A 10,920-nucleotide genomic window follows, 5' to 3' on the forward strand; every position below is an offset into this window, starting at 1 on the left:
GACGATGAAATCATGAAATATTCAAAAATATCAAATAAAGAAAAGGAGAACTCTTTTATGTTTTCAAGAATCCACTTAATTGTCACGTTTTTATTTTTTAATCAAAATTAACACTTACACCGATAAAAATAATATTTTGATCCAAATAAACAAATTATCTTTTGATTAGTAAAATAATAAATAAAATATTTATAAATTAATATTTAAATATAATTAAATTGTCTCAACGAGGCATTGGAAGCACTATGCAACGAAATTAGACATTGGAAGCCACGGTGTCCACCTCATGAGAAGAGTCAGCCAGGCTCAAGGCTGATCACACTGCATTGCGAGTTACTGTAGTTATTGGTGTGGGCTTGAGACCCAAGGTAGTGGGGCCTAAGCGTTTCTTAAATGGTCAAAAACCGAAAATAAAGATCATGCTGCAACAGAAAGATGTGCAAGAATCAAGTCAGACCAGTGTTGTTGCGGAATTGAAGACTCAAGTTGAGAATAATCTTACTAATATATAATTGTACGAGGATTATAAATTTATTAATTTTTTAAATATATTTTAATTATTACATAAATTATTATTTCAGTATACATATTTCACGTTTAAGATTAAAAGTTATATATCTAAATAGTAGATTTAACAATTTAAAAAATAATAAAATAATATAATACAAAAAAAATTACGCAAATAAAATATTTAAATTTAAAAAAAATCTTATATGAATTTGATAAAAATAAAAAATTTATTTCATATTTAACATATCAATATAAATTATGTCACAATAATATTTATATTTTATAAATATTTAATGTGAAATAAATATAACATAAATATATAAATTATCAAAATCTATAGAATTGCCTCTACTTATTAGAATATATAGTTGTTTGAGAATTCTAACAAAGGCAAAAGGTCATTTTTTAACGGAAAATTATTAAGTATATTAAATGGTTTGAGTTTCTAATTACTAAAACTGGTTTCGGAGGCATAAGAGGATTCGATCAGAAATTCAGAATCAACATATGCATGGATTTTGGTCATTCCATTTTCTTTTGTGGGTTAAAATATTTGGTTTTCTTTTTTTCAGTGTATGACTTATGTCATACCCTATATATTAGTATAAATAACATTGTAGAACGAAAGTATCATAATCATATAGTACAAAATTATTATTTTTAAATGTTTAATAATTGGTATTAAGATTATATACTTATGGGTTGACAATTAGACAGGTGGACTAAGCAAAATTTTCAAAATCTATAATTATAATTACAAGAAAACCCCATCAAAATTTCATTAATACTTTTAGGATTGCTTTCCAATTCGATAATGCGTGATATTTTTTATTGTCCTTTTATCGAAATTATGAAAATATACTCTTATATATATATATATTTAATTACATCACAAAAATTATAATAATATACCTCTTTTCCTAAATGATTAAAATTATTATATTATTTTTATTATCAAAATTATAAAAATATCTCTCTCTATTATAATTAATCAAAGTTACTATAATAGTCATTTTACCATAATTATGAAATGTCTCTTCTATCATAATTACGTATTAAATTTTAGCATAAAATAAAATTAATCACATATTAAATTATTAAAAAATCCTTATCATTACAACAACAAATAACAACATACTAAATCTTATATCTCATACTCTAAAATTAACTGTAAGATAAATTTAATAAGAGAATCAAGTTAAATTGTAATTTAAATTTTCTTACCCTATTTATTTTTATCAATAATCACATTTTTATTTAATTTCTTAACCATCATATTATTTTTGTTATTTGCATCAATATCTTTCGTGGTCTACTTCTAGATGTTTTGATATTTCCTATATCTAAAGACTCAATTTTTCTAATCAGTGCACAACTAGGCCTACGTTTTACATGTCCAAACCATTTCAAACAACTTTTTTTTATCTTCTTTTTAATTCGAATTATCCCTAATTTTTTTCAAATATATTCATTTCTGATTTTATTTTTTTTTAGTATTACCACACATCTATCTAAGTATCTTCATCTTCGCTACATTCATTTTCTTCTCACGTTATTTATTAATAGCACAACACTCAATTTCATGTAGTAACGTAGGCTTTACAATTATTTTATACAACTTTATTTTTAACTTTAAAGGTATATTGTGATTACACAACACATTCGACGCATTTCACCACCTCGTTCATTATGCTTGAATCCTATGTTTGATATCTGTTTCTATCTTAATATCACTTTAAATAATTAATCCCGAATATCAAAACTGGATACTCTTTGGTACTCCTTCGCCATCTAACTTAATCATGCTAGTACCTATTTCTTTGTGACAACTAAACTTGTATTTCCTATATTCAGTTTTAGATTTACTCAATTTAAAATCTCGAAACTTTAATGTATTTTTTTATAATTCTAATTTTTTATTCATGGCATCGCAAGTTTCAGCCACTAAGACTATATCGTTAGCAAATAACATACAATATAACACCTTATCTTAGATACATCTAATGAATTTGTTCATAATTAATGCAAAAAGGAAAATATTTAATGCTAAGCCTTAATGTAATCATTAGGTAATAGAAAAATTATATGTCATGCCCCCAATCATTTTTATATTCATTACCACTTCATATATATTTTTAACTATGTCTATATACTTAAAAGGGACTCTTTTATTCATTAAAGCTTACCAAAGTACCTCTCAATAAACTCCATTGTATACTTTTTTCAAGTCGATAAATACCGTATATAGTTATTTCTTTCTCACCTGAAAACCCTCAAATAAAAAGCCTCAAAAGGTGGATCACCTTTGTTCTAGAGTGTCATTGCATAAATCCAAATTGATTTTTAGAAATAGTGACCTCAAGTCGTAATATACATTCAATTACTTTTTCCTAAAGTTTGATAGTATAACTTATAAATAACTTTATCATTATTTTATAAAAATTTGACATGTGACATTTTATGAAAATTATTATAATATCCACATTAACTTATATATTAAATTAATTAGATGAAACTTGGGGGATGAATTGGACTTCTTCAAATTTTTCCTAAACAAATGATTTCAATATAATTGAATAGAAATTAAAACAATAAGCACTTTTGATGAAAATATAATGCTAACAATAATAATTAATGAACCTAAAATCAAATATAAACAACAATAAATTGTAAAGAGATAGAGATAGAAAAATCAAACACAATGATTTATAGACGTTCGGTCCTTTTCCACAAGGCACCTATGTTCTCTCTCTTGGTTGTCACACCAAGGCTTCAATCCACTAATTGAAGAAAAATTCTTACAAGATACAAGCCTATCTTATACTAAATCTTTATCTTTTTCTCAAAGCTTAGATAACAACATCTACCTTTACAATATCAAAAAGATACATCACTTTTTATTCTCTTCCACCTTTGTATATCAAAGGTAATTTTGCAAACAATTGAACAACCTCTCTAAGGCTAAGTGTTTGCTAAGTTTAAGTATAAGAAAATGATGAATGAACAACAAATATAGTTTGGATACAATAAATACAAAGATATGGACTTTTAAGCTCTAAAAAATCATGATTATTTGAGAGAATAAAAATATGGCTTATTGGCTCTTGCTCTCTTGATTTATCAATCATCTTAGTGTGTTGGAGTGCCCAATTTATAAAGAAATTGAAAAAGTAGCCATTGGGAAAGCTTGGAGTGAAGAAATGCCAGTTGGAATCATGAAAAAGTAGTCATTGGTGTGCTTACGCCCAGAACCGATCGATCCATTACTTGAGGGGATCGATTAGTTCATGTTTTGAACCATTTTTCACTTGAAAATAGCCTAACCGATCGATCATTTTTTGTAGGAGATCGATTGGTTAATGGTTAAGCATAAAAATAAGCATATTTCACAAAAGTATTTCACAAATTAAAAATAGATAATTTAAACACTTTCAAATCACAAGTATTAAGGTCAAGTTGAACCAATCATCATATGAACACATACCTTGACCAAAAATATAGATGAACAAAGAATCAATATATATTACTTAAGTACATAAAGTTCGTTAATTTATAAACACAAGAGAAGAAATAAATCTTGAATTAATAAGGATAATGAATTAAATCATACTTCAAGATTATTTTATAAGAAGTCAAAAGATGAACAATCAAACATCAATATATATTATTTGAGCACAAGATAATCATCAATTTTTAAAATCACAAATCAAGAGTTAAAACACTTATGTATAACATAATCAAGTTCAAAGAATTCACAAGATCCAAACATTATAAACAAATATGAACAATTTTAAACATCATGGTCATATAGGTATGTTTAACAATCACAAATCAATAAATATATTTATCAGCAAAAGTATGCTCAAACAATTTAACACCACAAACAATTTCAACAAGCATATCAAACATACTTAAGAGCAAAATAAATGCATATTCAATGTAAGCTCACATTTCTCAAGATTATGCAACATATGTCTTGTAATCAATGTTAACCAAATTTTGCATAATCAATCGAGTATTCAAATTTCATCAAAAATAGGTAACCAACTTCAAATTCTCTTCAAATAAAAATTTAAAGGTTATCTAACTCCATTGTGTGTTTAGAGTATTCAATATTCATTCTCACATTGTGGCTCCTTGCTATAGCATACCTACAAGAGACAAACTCATTTAATTTTTTATACTCAAATTGCTTTGGGTTCTTGAGCGTTAGTGAGCAAATCTTTTATTTCTTTAGGAACCCATACTTGTCTAATTCTAAATGAAAATTTTCTTCTAATAGGAAAAATACGTATAGTATAACCATGAAAATTATAAAAATTACATTTAATCATTTTACTACTTAAACTCTTATTTAAAAGCTCTTATTTTTCATTCATCAAAACTTCAAATTTTTTTCTCAATTCTAAATTATCTTTTTCTAGCATTTCATTTCTTTTTTGACAAGCTTCAAAATTCATTTTCAATTTATCATTTTTTTTTCCAAATCTTTCTTTGAATTCATTAAAAATTCATTTTCAACTTTTTATTTTGAAATATTTTTTTATGTTTCAAATGCATATTTTTAAACTCAATTACTAAATCATTGTAAGCATCTTGTAACTTATCAAAAGTATAAGAGTTTGAATCACAAGAGTTAGAGGTTACCTTTGGTTCATCAATAGCCATGAAACATGGTACATGTTGATTGAAAATTTATTTTTCATATAGCTTATCCAACTTTCTCCATATCTCATTTGAGGTTGAGCATTTTGAGACTAAGTTTAAGTTGTAATCATCTAAAGCTCCATAGAGAATGTACTTGACCTTTGCATCATCTACTATTTACCTCATGTAGTTTGCATCATTTGAAGAAATTCCAAGCCCTTTTTCAACCACATTTCAAGCTTTAAAATCTTTGGCCATTATGAACATCTTCATCTTCCTTCTCCATTCGTAAAATTCAAATTTATCAACCATGGGAGCTTTAAAGATTTTCACACCATCTTGAAACCAAAATTGAGCCATAGGATCTTTATTCAAGGTGGTTAAACTTACAAAAAGAGATCAAAGCTCTGATACCAATTATTAGCTTTATAGGTGAGATGGTGATCCAAGAAGGGAGTGAATTGGATTTCTTCAAATGATTTAAATATAATTGAATGAAAATTAAAATAATAAGCACTTTTGATGAAAATATAATGCTAACAATAATAATTAATTAACTTAAAATCAAATATAAACAACAATAAATTCCAAGGAGATAAGGATAGAGAAATCAAACACAACGATTTATAGAAGTTTGATTCTTCTCCACAAGGCACCTACGTCCTCTCTCTTGGTTGTCTACACCAAGGCTTCAATCCATTAATTGAAAAAAAAATTTTACAAGATACAAGGCACCTACGTCCTCTCTCTTGGTTGTCCACACCAAAGCTTCAATCCATTAATTAAAAAAAAATTCTTACAAGATACAAGCCTATCTTGTACTAAATCTCTATCTTTTCTTAAGGCTTAGATAACAACCTCTACCCTTACAATATCAAGAGGATACCTCACCTTTTGTTCTCTTTCACCCTTATATATCAGAGGTAATTTTGCAAACAATTGAACAACCTCTCTAAGGCTAAGTGTTTGCTAAGTTTAAGTACAAGAAAATGATGAATGAACAACAAATATAATTTGGATACAATAAATACAAAGATATGAACTTTGAAGCTCTAAAAACTTTTGATTCTTTGAGAGCATAAAAATATGACTTATTGGCTCTTGTACTCTTAATTCATCAATCCTTTTAGTGTGTTAGAGTGCCTAATTTATAGAGAAATTTAAAAAATAATCGTTAGGGAAGCTTGGAGTGAAGAAATGCCCGTTGAAATCATGAAAAAATAGCCGTTGGTGTGCTTGCACCCAGAATCGATCGATCTTTTGCTTAAGGGATCGATTGGTTCATGTTTTGAATCATTTTTCACTTAAAAATAGCCTAACCAATCGATCCCTTTTTGTAAGGGATCGATTGGTTAATGGGGTGATCGATCCCCTATGTGGAAGGATCAATCCATTTTTTAGATTTTCAGTCCTAAGAACATTCTGTTTGAAAAAGTAATTGATCCCTTATAGAGGGGATCGATCCTATCTATATTTGGTGATAGTCTTTTATTTTGCACTCTACTTACTAATTTGATCATATCTTAAGTTATACAAATCCAAATTATAAACTGTTTGAAGATTTAAAAACTAGACTTAAAGAGCTTTCTATCCATTTAAAGTTTAACACCTAATTCACTAAATACGAATTATAGTAAATTTTGAAATCTACCCCTTATATAGTTTTTAGACAACTATAGTGTGTCTAGTAAAAATTTAAAATCTTTTCTTAAAATATTTAGATTTTGATCTTGTTTAATCTATTAGAAAGTAGACTTAAAGAGCTTTCCAACCATATAAATTTTAAATATTAAGACTTTGTGAATTAATACAGAAAAATAAAACAAGTTCAACGTTAAAAAATTTTGTTCTTATAAAACAGCTTTCTTAAGTTAATCTATTTCTCAAAACCAATATTATCAAATTTGTATTAAGTTCAAAATGAATAAGTTCACTTTAAAAACAATAATTGAACTTTCATTTAAGCTCAAATAAATAATCTTTAAAGATAGATTTGGTTTGAGAAATATGAAAACAAAGAAAAGTTTGTTTAAGCTTTGAAAATCATATTATTTATTTAGTAACAAAATATAAAACTTAAGAACATGTACTAAATAAATCTTTTTCAAAATCTTGATCAAGTTTATTTAGCTTTAATATTTTATCATTTCAAAATAAAGATCAGTTCAAGGCTAACATATAACTTATAAGTAACTTTATTATTATTTTATAAAAATTTGACACGTGACATTTTATGAAAATTATTATAATATCCATATTAACTTATACATTAAATTAATTAGATGAAACTTTACTATATATTAAATTACTATAATAAAAAAATTAAAAAAAATATGATAAATATAAATGTAAAAAGATGTAACAAAAAGATTAAAATAATTTTATTAAAAAGTTTATAAATTACCATAAATTAAAAATCATACATTTGATCAAATGATTAATAAAAATACAACGTTCAAAATATAATATAAGAATTAACAAAAAACTATAATCACAATATATGAAATACTATATATATATATATATATTAATTTTAATACTTTTCTAATATTTTTTATTTATTTTATTATTTATTATTTTTATATTAAAATAATTATAATTATATTTAAAATAATAAAAAATTAATAAATTATAAATTATAAATTTTTTTGACAGCAAAATAATTCATCACAATATAGCGAGATAACTTTTTCTAGTAATAATAAAAAATATAAAATTTCACAAACAAAATTAAAAAAATTGACCATTGTTCTATTAAAATAAATTTATAAAAGTGATAAATTAAGTAATCTAATATATATTATATAACAACATACATAAATAAATTTATCACATTGGTGTTTATAGGGAAAATTTTTTTAAATGACAAATAGGATAATTTTTTAAAAGAATAAAATATTTTCTTTTTATTACAAATTAGATAATTTTAAATTTATTCAAATTATAATTGAAAATCAAATCAATTTAAAAATTTATTTTTTAAAATTAAAAATATTAAATATGTTATTTATTTTTTAATAAATAATTTTAGTTGTTTACCTAATAATCTTATTTAAAAAATTATTTAATTATCAAAATCTTTTAAACATGTTTAAAAATTATAAAGATTAAGTTTATCCAAATCTTCAACAATCTTTTTTTATCTTGATTTAAAAAATTATCTTTGTAAAAAATTTACATAAGATATTAAAAATTCAAGTAACTTTATATAAGATTTTGAAAATTTAAAAAATTTTCATCTTAAATCTTTAAATAATAAAATTATCAAAATGATTATATCTATTTGAACTCTAATTATCAAATTTATATTTCAAATAAATGCAAAAAAAATAATATTATCTTTATTACTAACTATATCCATTTTAAATTTTAAAAAATTAATTTAAAAATTATCTATTTAATATTAATTGTCATTAAAAAATTCTTTTACAAATTTAAGACTACAAATGTAATATGTTATATATCATTTTTTTTTCATTAACTTTTTTCTAAAGTATATTTTATTACAATTACAATTTTTTTTTGTTTATAACTTTTTTTCAAGATATATTTTATTGTTATCACAATTTTATTATAAAAATAATATTTTTTAATTTATTTTTTCTTTGTTTACATATTTTCTAACATTTTTTATTTTTTGTATAATAATTTAGTCAAGATTACTAAAACGAAAAATATGTTAATACTTCTTTTATTATTTAATTTATCATTCAATAATATTTTTTTATTTATTTTAAAAAATGTATACTTTATTTTTATTTGATATAATTTTATCGATGTATAAATATTATTGTAAACAAAAATATCCAAATGAAAGACATAAATTTTTTTATTGTTTTCAAAAAAATTATTTTTTAATGACAAGTCAATATAATAAATTTTATATATGTCATGAGTTTTAAAGATTTAAATATAATTTTTTAAAAAAATAATATATATATTCATATCAAATAAATAAAATTATTTGGTATATCACACATGTTATAATCTAGTTATTAAATAAATCCATTCACTCTCGAATATCGTCTGTTGATATTAAAAATCATATTGCCGATATATAATATATAAAATATAATACAAAATATATGAGTAATTCATTTATTTGGAAACGTCATAATGGAAAATTAGAGAAGAAAATCATTGAATAATTGCCATGAAACTCAAATTAAAATCACAGTAATATATAAAATAAATATAATAAATGTCATAATCTAGTAAAAATATTATAGGGCAGGGCATTGAACAGAGCTTTTCCAAAATCCAACCCGACCCATCAATGCTTTCTAAAGCCCCTGACCATTACTTTTTTGGTGAAATTCCAACGCCATGACCAAAAAGGATACCTTGTGGCTTGTCCATGTCCATAAGCTAGCAGCAGTATCCAATATGCTGCACTTGTAATTTATAGAAGTTTCTAAGAAGAAAGGATAAATTCATAAATATAACTTAGGGTTAGACTCTAACTTTGATTTTGGCGGTTAATCATATTGTGTTTTTTTTTTTTATTTTGCTTAATAACATCAAAATAAAAATAAAATAATAAATCATAATAAATAATTTTTATATTTTATATGTATTAAATATAAAATAAACAAATATAAATATATAAATTATTAAATATACTTTTTTTTATATAATTTTCTTTTTAAAACTTATCATTAATTGTCTATCGCTTGTATAAAAACATAGACTTATTAGTGGTACGTGCTAGTAAATCTAAGAGAGGAGATATATTGATATAACTAAAACCTTAAGATTTCAATTGTCTTGATAAGTGGTAAGTACAACAATTAAAAATTTTAAACTTAATTCAATTAATTATATAATCATTAAATGATATTTAATAAATTAATAATTCAAGTTTCATTCCCGATTTTTTTTTAAAAAAATCATGACTTTTTTATTGAATAAAAAACCATTAACCTTTTTTAAATTTTGTCAAATTGAAATTATTTAATAAAGAAAAAAAATCAATTTCTTTAACTAAAAGATTTCTGTGGGGGAAGTGAGTGTTTGATTAATTTCTATGAAAATAAACCCTCTGCTTGTCCCATTACAACATTTTACAGAATTCTACTTAAAAAAAAAAATTCTTATTATAACCATATTTCCTTGCATTTAAAATCGTCATTGATTAGAAAACCTCTTTAAAACTTTGTATAAAAGGAATCTTAGATATATATTTTTAGATTTTAATTTGATATAAATATTGTTAAAATTAAAAATCGTGAATGATAAGAAATAAACTTTAACATGGTTTATAAAAATATATATATTTTTGATAAATCAATAGAAAGAGGAAAAAAAAACAACCATCTTTAGAAGTGTTCATGGAACGATTTTGAGTTGAGCCATAATTAGTATTAATAATTTATATATTTGTTGAGGCTCCATTGAATAATTTTAATTTCAAATTTTTTTTAAGTTCAACTGAATTTGAAAAAGTAAAATTTAAACGACATATTAAATCTAATTTGTACAATAAAAAAATAAAAAATATTAAATAATATATATATATATTTATGTAATTATAATATTTTAATTATATATTTTATTCGAATCGAGTCAAGTTTAAATTTTAATTTTTTTATCTAAAACTCATCTTAAAATTTAAATGATATTAAAAATTATATCAAAATACATTTAACGAATCTTAATTTTTTATTCAAATATTTTCAAAATTTAAGCCGACATTTGGACCTAAACAGAAAACCTAACCCTTAAACATGCCTCATCATCTCATTCAATGATTCAAAGAAAAAT

Source organism: Durio zibethinus, chromosome 2, assembly GCF_047325235.1.
Source record: "Durio zibethinus cultivar Kanyao isolate XHJ-2024 chromosome 2, ASM4732523v1, whole genome shotgun sequence".
Lineage (NCBI taxonomy): Eukaryota > Viridiplantae > Streptophyta > Magnoliopsida > Malvales > Malvaceae > Durio > Durio zibethinus.